Consider the following 7,732-nt stretch of genomic DNA (forward strand, 5'->3'; position numbering starts at 1 on the left):
AACAGAAGTCAAAATTTTGCATTTTTAATAAAATTTTAACATATTTTGGGTTTTCAAGGTTTTGAAGCTGTTAATCATAAGTACCGTATAAAATGCCGGGGAAAAATCCTTATTTCTTAACCGGATATGATGCTTATATTTCCTCAAAATGACTGATAGCAAGAAGGGGGGGCGTTTTAAGAGTTATGTGTTACCTCCTAAAGTTAATGATAACATTAAAAATGAATATGTTTAGGTAAAAAGTAAATTTACAAAAAATTAATGCTTCATTTAAACATTAAATGTTATTTTTAGATCTTAGAAAGAAACAATTAAATACCCGGTAAATCTTAAAACATCCCGTCTTCTGACCATTTAATTAAAACGTGCTAGTCCGCCATATACAACAAATGAAGCCCGATTTCTACCATGCATTTGGTTTATTAATATCTTAATCTGAGCGAAATTAATATTCTTGGGCATTTTTAAATGCATGTTTTTCAGATACTGCGGTCGAATTTTCCTGAACTTGGCGTAGTGTAGCAACTTTTGAACTTCCGTTCAAGAAACTGTTATTTATGCTATTGAAACACATGAGCCTGATGAGTCGATATATAGTGTGCATTTGCATCTCTTTTTTTCTTTATTTTGTGAATTTCCAGCATAAGCAATGAAAATCAATCATTTTGAGGAAATATAGGCATCACATCCGGTAAAGAAAGAAGGATTTTCCCCCGGCATTTTAGTACAATACTTATGATTAACAGCTACAACACCTTGAAAACCCAAAATATTGTTAAAATTTTTATTTAAAATGCAAAATTTTGATTTCTGTTAAAAGGGCTAAAAAGCAACTTCCGGTAGTGGAAAGAAATTCATTCAACCGTTAAATAATTGATTTGGCAAAGTAAAAGTTGTCCTAACTTTTTTGGTACATAGTTATATCCCGTATATAATTTTCAACCTAAAATTAGGGTATTGCGTTTCTATTGACGGTGAGTATACCTGCATGAAACCCCGCAAAGTTTGCATACTAGTAATTCAAACCCAATCAGCCAGTCCGACTTAGGTAGCGGAGATCTTCAGAGTTCTGTTAAATTCAAACGAAAACCAAAAGAACCTGACACTTATATGTACATGTATGATGGGAAATCTACGGATTTCAAAGACTACACATTTCGAACAGGTTGCTTCCTGGAATCTATGAAACAAATTTGAAATAACCCTACAATTATGCATGTCATTGCGGGGAAATACTCAAAATCTACTTAAGGTAGGTCCCTACTCAGGAGATTTAATGGTTTAAATGGAATTTTTTCTTTTGAAATCATTAGAATAACACTTAATCTAAATAAAAAGCATATAAAATAAATAACTTTTCATGTTATTTTTCAAATTAGAGTGCCTCGATGACGTATACCCCCTTTTTTCACAACACTATTTCATCCAAGCTCAATATATGGCTCATATCAAAAGCAATATCAAAGCAAAATTACTTTCAAATATATTTTTTTATTCATTAATATGTAGGAAAGGCATAACCAGTCTCATATATGAATATTTATTTTATAACTTTTTTTTGGAATATGATATCAATTTGGTGCTTTAAAATTTTTTACAATATCGTCATTTTTACAATTTTTTTCATAAAGTAATGGATAAACACATTCTTTTTTCATTTAAAATACTAGATTTATATCTGTTGCAACTAAAAAGCCAAAAAAAAATTAGTACTTTTCAGGCTTTTTATTTTTCTACACCTTCTAGATCATGTATACCCCCCTTGCCGATCAAACAAATTCAACTCAAAAATACCAGTAACAAATATATTTAAAAGAAAAATCACACTCAAATATCATTTTCATGCATTATAAAACATAACAAGTAAATTTGTCTTAAAAAAATCATTTAAATGCATTTTTTGATAACTCATCAACAAATGAAACATGTCCGTACATGTACAAATATGGCTAAACCAATGTAACATTCTTCTTTTCAGGCATGCACTCAAATACAAACAATTTAATACTGCTTTTAATTCAGTAATACCAGCATAGGACATAGATAAAGTTATGTTACAACTTAAAACTTTATGCTTGCTGCTCAGTTCTACTAATCCCTTCTTAGTAAATCCCTTCTTCGTGTGAATCCCTTCTTCGTGTGATTACTGTTGGATCTTTTGCTCGTATTGGGATCAACATTATCTTTTACTCTTGCCATAGTAGTTGAGTCGTTGTCCATAATCACAGTATCTACCTAAAAAATTTTAATATGTTGTACACAAATAAAATTTCTATGTTTGACTGATTTGATTGTACAATTAGTTTTTTAAAAAATTGTTGGATTGTTTTTGTTCTGGATGTACTTACCTTTCCCCGTAGATTCTTGATCTTCTCCAACATCTCACAGGCCATGGCAGGCTGAGGCTCCATAGCCTTCGCCGATCCAGTTGAGTTCTTACAGCACTTGTGTTGCCTGGGAGGATTACCCTTTAATTTGGCAGCTGCAAATACCATACTTTTTTTCCCATTACTGAAAAACCGACTATTTTCTTCGATTTTTCTCCAACAGAGAGGCAAGTCCTGTAAGATAAAGATATCTGTATTCCAATATATAAGTTAGACACCGTCATCACAGACCACGGCCAAAATGTACAATGCTCTCCCATTTTGGCAGTGGTTGAACAAGAAGAGAATATAAACTGGCAGCTCATTAAAATATTAACTAATACGAGTAAAGCATAGTCAGATGATGAACTCTGATGCATTCTTTCAATACCCAATCATAGTGAATGGAATATTTTTTTGTATATACTGCTGATATCAATTGTTGATTTCAATTGCAATGGAAACAAAAATTGTCATTGACTGAATACGATGTCGCAATAGAGATAAATATTCAAGATTACGAAACTTTATAGTGATCAAGCAGCCACGAGTAGGAGAGAGCTATATGCGGACTTCGGACTATGGCTTGAGACCATGGTTAGACACAAGAGAGGGGTAATGTAAAACATTAATTATTCAAACATATTCATAAACTAGAAAAATTGATTTCTCAAAAGCAGAGGACCACCATTGTCCATGTGACAATTAGTCTCTACAATGTATAGGTTTTGATACTTGGTACATTTACCTGTAAGACTATTATAAGCTCTCCCGGTACCCCGCTTCTGGCAATCACCATCAGATATAACCGCCAGACTCCCTTCACTCCTAAACAATAATATTTTTAATTAACGACATAATTTTGTAAAAAATAATTGCAAATTAAAATATAAGTAGGTCATGTATTGCTAGAAAATGGAATATAACAATTACAATCTCATCTCCTCCTGCAGACTTTTATTACAAGTTTCCCATGCCATTTGTCCAAATTGTTGCCTGACCTCTCTTCTTCTATTCTTCAGAGTTATTTGAGCAACGCTGGGTATGTTTAAAGCAGCCAGGAGTGAATTTACATGTGTTTCACCAAATCGGCAAATCCTCCATTTATTATTCCTGAAATGAGTTCTCAAACTTATAAACAAGTCAACACGGAAAGTGAATATATGACATGATTTTCCTTGTTTATTTTCTACATGTGTATGTGTGTATAATAAGGTACACTTGTTTGCATATGTATGTTTGAGAATAAAGGTGCTTTTAACAAAAAAGAAAGTCACATATATCATGTTTATATACTGACTATTACTGTTAAAATTAAATAACCCATATGATCCAATTTGAATATGTGAATAAACCATGTAATGAAATACAGATTACCTGCTGCTAGTTTGGTATGTACATCCCATGCATTTCTGCCATTTGAAGTCTGGTGTTTGCTTCCTGTTGCCATTTCAGTACTAGCCCACAGTCTGTAAATCTGCACTTGACAAGTAGTAGGGCTACACGTGCAAGGCCGAGTTTTGTGTTCCCCTACAATTGCAGTGGCTGTCCGCATAATTGACAACTGCTTAGACCATCCGCAAGAACCCCCAAGCTCAACTACACGTCTGCCCACTCTCCACTGATTCATTTTCTCATATCCTAAACCGAATATGTCTCTTCTTCTCTAACGACATGAAGTTCTCACCGTCACAGGCATAACTGTATGATAATGATAACTGCAATCTAAGTCACTTACTGGCACACCACTTGTTTTGTCACATGTTATAAATCTGTTTTGTTTATTCGATTGCTTCTTCCTTCATCTAATCCTTCAATTTTTCTAACCAGAGAGTCTTTAACAAACGTGCCTTTAAACCCTGGCATCCCGTAAACAAGAACGTAATCTTAAAAGTGCCAACTGGAAATGCTGAGCGCTATATAATACCTAAACCTCCTTGAAGGAGTAAATAAAGAAGAGTGTGATTTCGATGGCCTTTTAAATTTTGTACAGTCTAAATTGGGAACAGAAATGTTTTCTATCCCGCTTATTAGCCCTAATGAAGTGCTTTCCTTACTAAACAAACTAGATGTTAATAAATCATCAGGTGTAGATACCATCGGTCCACGTTTATTAAAACTTACTGCACAAATAATACATAAACCTGTAACCCATATTATAAACACTAGTATTACATCAGGTATTTTCCCGAAAAGTTTTAAACTTGCCAAAGTTACACCTATCTATAAAAAGGGAAACAAGCTAGATCCAAATAACTACAGACCCATTTCTATTTTACCGACATTATCAAAAACATAAAAACATTTGGCAAAATATGTACGATTACTATTTTCAGACTTTGATCTTTTAATAGAATCTCAATCAGGTTTCAGAGAATTGCACTCATGTCAAACAGCCCTTACTAACATTACAGATAAATGGTTATATGAAATGGACCAAGGCAAACTTGTTGGTACTGTCTTTCTCGACTTCAGTAGGGCTTTTGACTTAGTAAATCATGAAATTCTTCTTAAAAAGCTAGAGTGTTATAAATTTAATGAAATAACTTTACACTGGTTTCGATCTTATTTAAGTGACGGACTTCAAAGTGTCCATCTGTCTAACAAAAAATCATCTTATCAGCAAGTCACAGCGGGAGTTCCACAGGGGTCTATACTAGGACCTCTTTTGTTTTTACTGTACATTAATGATCTTCCACTTTATATCAAAAATTCAAACATAGATTTGTTTGCCGATGATGCCACTTTACATGTCCCCGGCAAAGATCCCCAATCTATAGTAAATTCATTATCAATGGATATTGCTTGTATAGAAAAATGGTGCACTCAAAATCAAATGATACAGTACTTAATGCCTCAAAAACGAAATGCATGTTAATAGGGACTCATCAGAAGAGATCAAAATTCTTAGAACATGATTTTCCCTTATACGTTTCGAACCAGAAATTAGACAATGTAACATATGAAAAAATTCTTGGGGTATATTTAGATAATTCTTTACAATACAATGTACATATCGACCATGTGTGTAAAACTCTGTCACGTAAAATTTCTGCACTCCGTAGAATAAAAAATATCTTCCCCTTCAAACACGCAAGTTGTTTTATAATGCATACATCATGCCTACCATTGATTACTGCCTAACAATTTGGGGAAATACATCCAGATCAAATCTTGACAGAGTTCATAAACTTCAAAAACGTGCTGCAAGGTATATTTTAGATGCTCCCCCTGATGCACCCTCACGACCCCTTTTTGATGAACTTGATTGGCTTACTGTTTATGAACAGCTTGCTGTAAATAAATATGTATTGTTATATAAATCCCTCTTTAATTATTGTCCTACTTATTTACATGAAATGTTTCAATTTCAAATTAATAACCAATATACTCTTCGATCTGAATCCAATGTTGATTTGTGTGTGCCAATTCATAAATGTAAACTTTTTGAAAATTCCTTCCAGTACTCTGGTGCCATTTTATGGAATGCTTTACCGGTGCACATAAAAATGTCACCAACTCTTAATACTTTCAAGAGACAAGTAAAACAATATGTAAAACAATGTCAGATTAATTTGTGATTCATGTTTATTTGTTTTTGTATATTTATGTATATATTTATAATATGGCTGTATATGTATAACTATGTATCTTTATATTGTTAATTGTCAGAAGGCCCTGGGGAAGAATAGTGGCTACACTAATCAGGTTACCTTCTTTAAATAAAGTATTATTTTTATTATTATTATTATTATTATTATTATAATGGTACTAACCCGGTAGAACTTGTAAAGACGGATTTGGTTTTAACATTTCGTATCGATAATCATATCCGGTAAATTGTGATGACGCGTTTGAGTAGGGACCAACCTTAAAGCGATTCGAATCAAGCCAAAAATTATCACGAAATCATATTCGCTCTGGAACAAATGTTCCATCTTCAAGGTCAAGAATCGGCCTTTCGATCTGAATTTCGAACTCGTAGGGGAGATAAAAATGAATCTGCCACAGATTAGGGTATGCCCTTCGTAGATTGGGATGTTTGGCTTTTCTTGGGATCCCTGATGATGCTAAAGAAATTTACATCATTGACCAATTCATATATTGGCTTGGTAGTCAAGAAATTGTCATTATCTTAGAAACGATTTTTTATTAGACACGGGTTACGGGATCACCCATCACCCTTATATCAGAAGAATATTTTGCAAAATTAGGAGATAGGAAACCCGAGCTACGCAGTGTTGAAACCACACTGACCTCGGCTGGGGGTAGTGCTTTGGTTGTATTAGGGAAATCTAACTTTAGAATAAAAATTGGCAAACACACGTACAATCATGAAGTTCTAGTTGTTAGACTAAATGATCGACTTCAGGGTATCTTGGGAATGGACTTTCTTAGTCAGAAATCTGCAGTACTGATAACAAAAAGTCGAAAACTCAAGATAGGCAAGGATTCTGTCCGTCTAAACCCAAGTGTAAGTCGTATTTATTCGTGTGCTAGAATAAGAGTCGATTTCTATTAATAGTGAATTGTTTATACAGGGATATATTGATGGTGAATATAGGGATGACGAAGGTCTGCTAGAGCCCTCTAAAGTTGTACAAAATAAAGAACTTCTTATGTGCAAGTCTTTAGTTACGCCAAAACATAAAGAAGTCATTTTCCCTGTAGCGAACGTGAACATTTGACCAAGAAGAAATTATATATTCTTCAAATCTTCCAGAGCATTTAGAAGAAATTATGCAGCGAACTTCTGAAAAATTTAATGAATCTCAAAAATTAGCCATTCGCAATCGTTTAAAAAAAATATCACGATAATTTCGTTGGTCCAGGGGAACCAATGGAAAGAATCTATTTAGTTGAACACAAAATAGAAATTGGGGACTCAGAACCATTCAAAATACCCCTAGAAGAATTCCTATATCCCATAGGGAAATAGTTGAACGTGAAATTCAGAATATGCTTGAAAATAACAACATTGAGACATCATGCTTCACCTATTTGTTTGACAACTAAACGAGACGGCAGTATAAGATTCTGCATTGATTATCGTCGTTTAAATGCTCAAACGAAGAATTTAAGGATACATTTCCAATACTTTGCATCTATAGATGAATCTTTAGAATCTTTAGCAGGTGCTCGTTTATGGCACGCCGATTGGTTCAAAAGTATTTTCTGCACGACCTTAAACAAAAATTACACGAGTACGTCAAAACTTACACAAAGTGCGAAAAATACACACAAAGTTATTGAAATTTACACAAACTATACAAAAACTACACAATCAACAAAATATTTACACGATATAATGAAAAAATTACACAAACGTAAAAACGAAAACTGCACAAGTGAGAATACAACATCGA

General features: G+C 33.5%; 1 long non-coding RNA gene across 1 annotated transcript; it reads right to left on the reverse strand.

The window, feature by feature from the left end:
- Window positions 1-2,351: 2,351 nt before the first annotated feature.
- LOC134274833 (uncharacterized) lies at window positions 2,352-3,496 on the reverse strand. Its single transcript, XR_009993726.1, has 3 exons — window positions 3,300-3,496; window positions 3,115-3,194; window positions 2,352-2,561 (listed from the first exon to the last, which is right to left on the reverse strand). It is a non-coding gene; the product is annotated as an uncharacterized LOC134274833 (long non-coding RNA).
- Between the last annotated feature and the right edge of the window lie 4,236 nt (window positions 3,497-7,732).

The sequence above is a fragment of the Saccostrea cucullata genome, unplaced genomic scaffold (genome assembly GCF_032062105.1).
Source record: "Saccostrea cucullata isolate Sc308-1 unplaced genomic scaffold, CSIRO_AGI_Scuc_v1 ctg15599, whole genome shotgun sequence".
Taxonomy (NCBI): domain Eukaryota; kingdom Metazoa; phylum Mollusca; class Bivalvia; order Ostreida; family Ostreidae; genus Saccostrea; species Saccostrea cuccullata.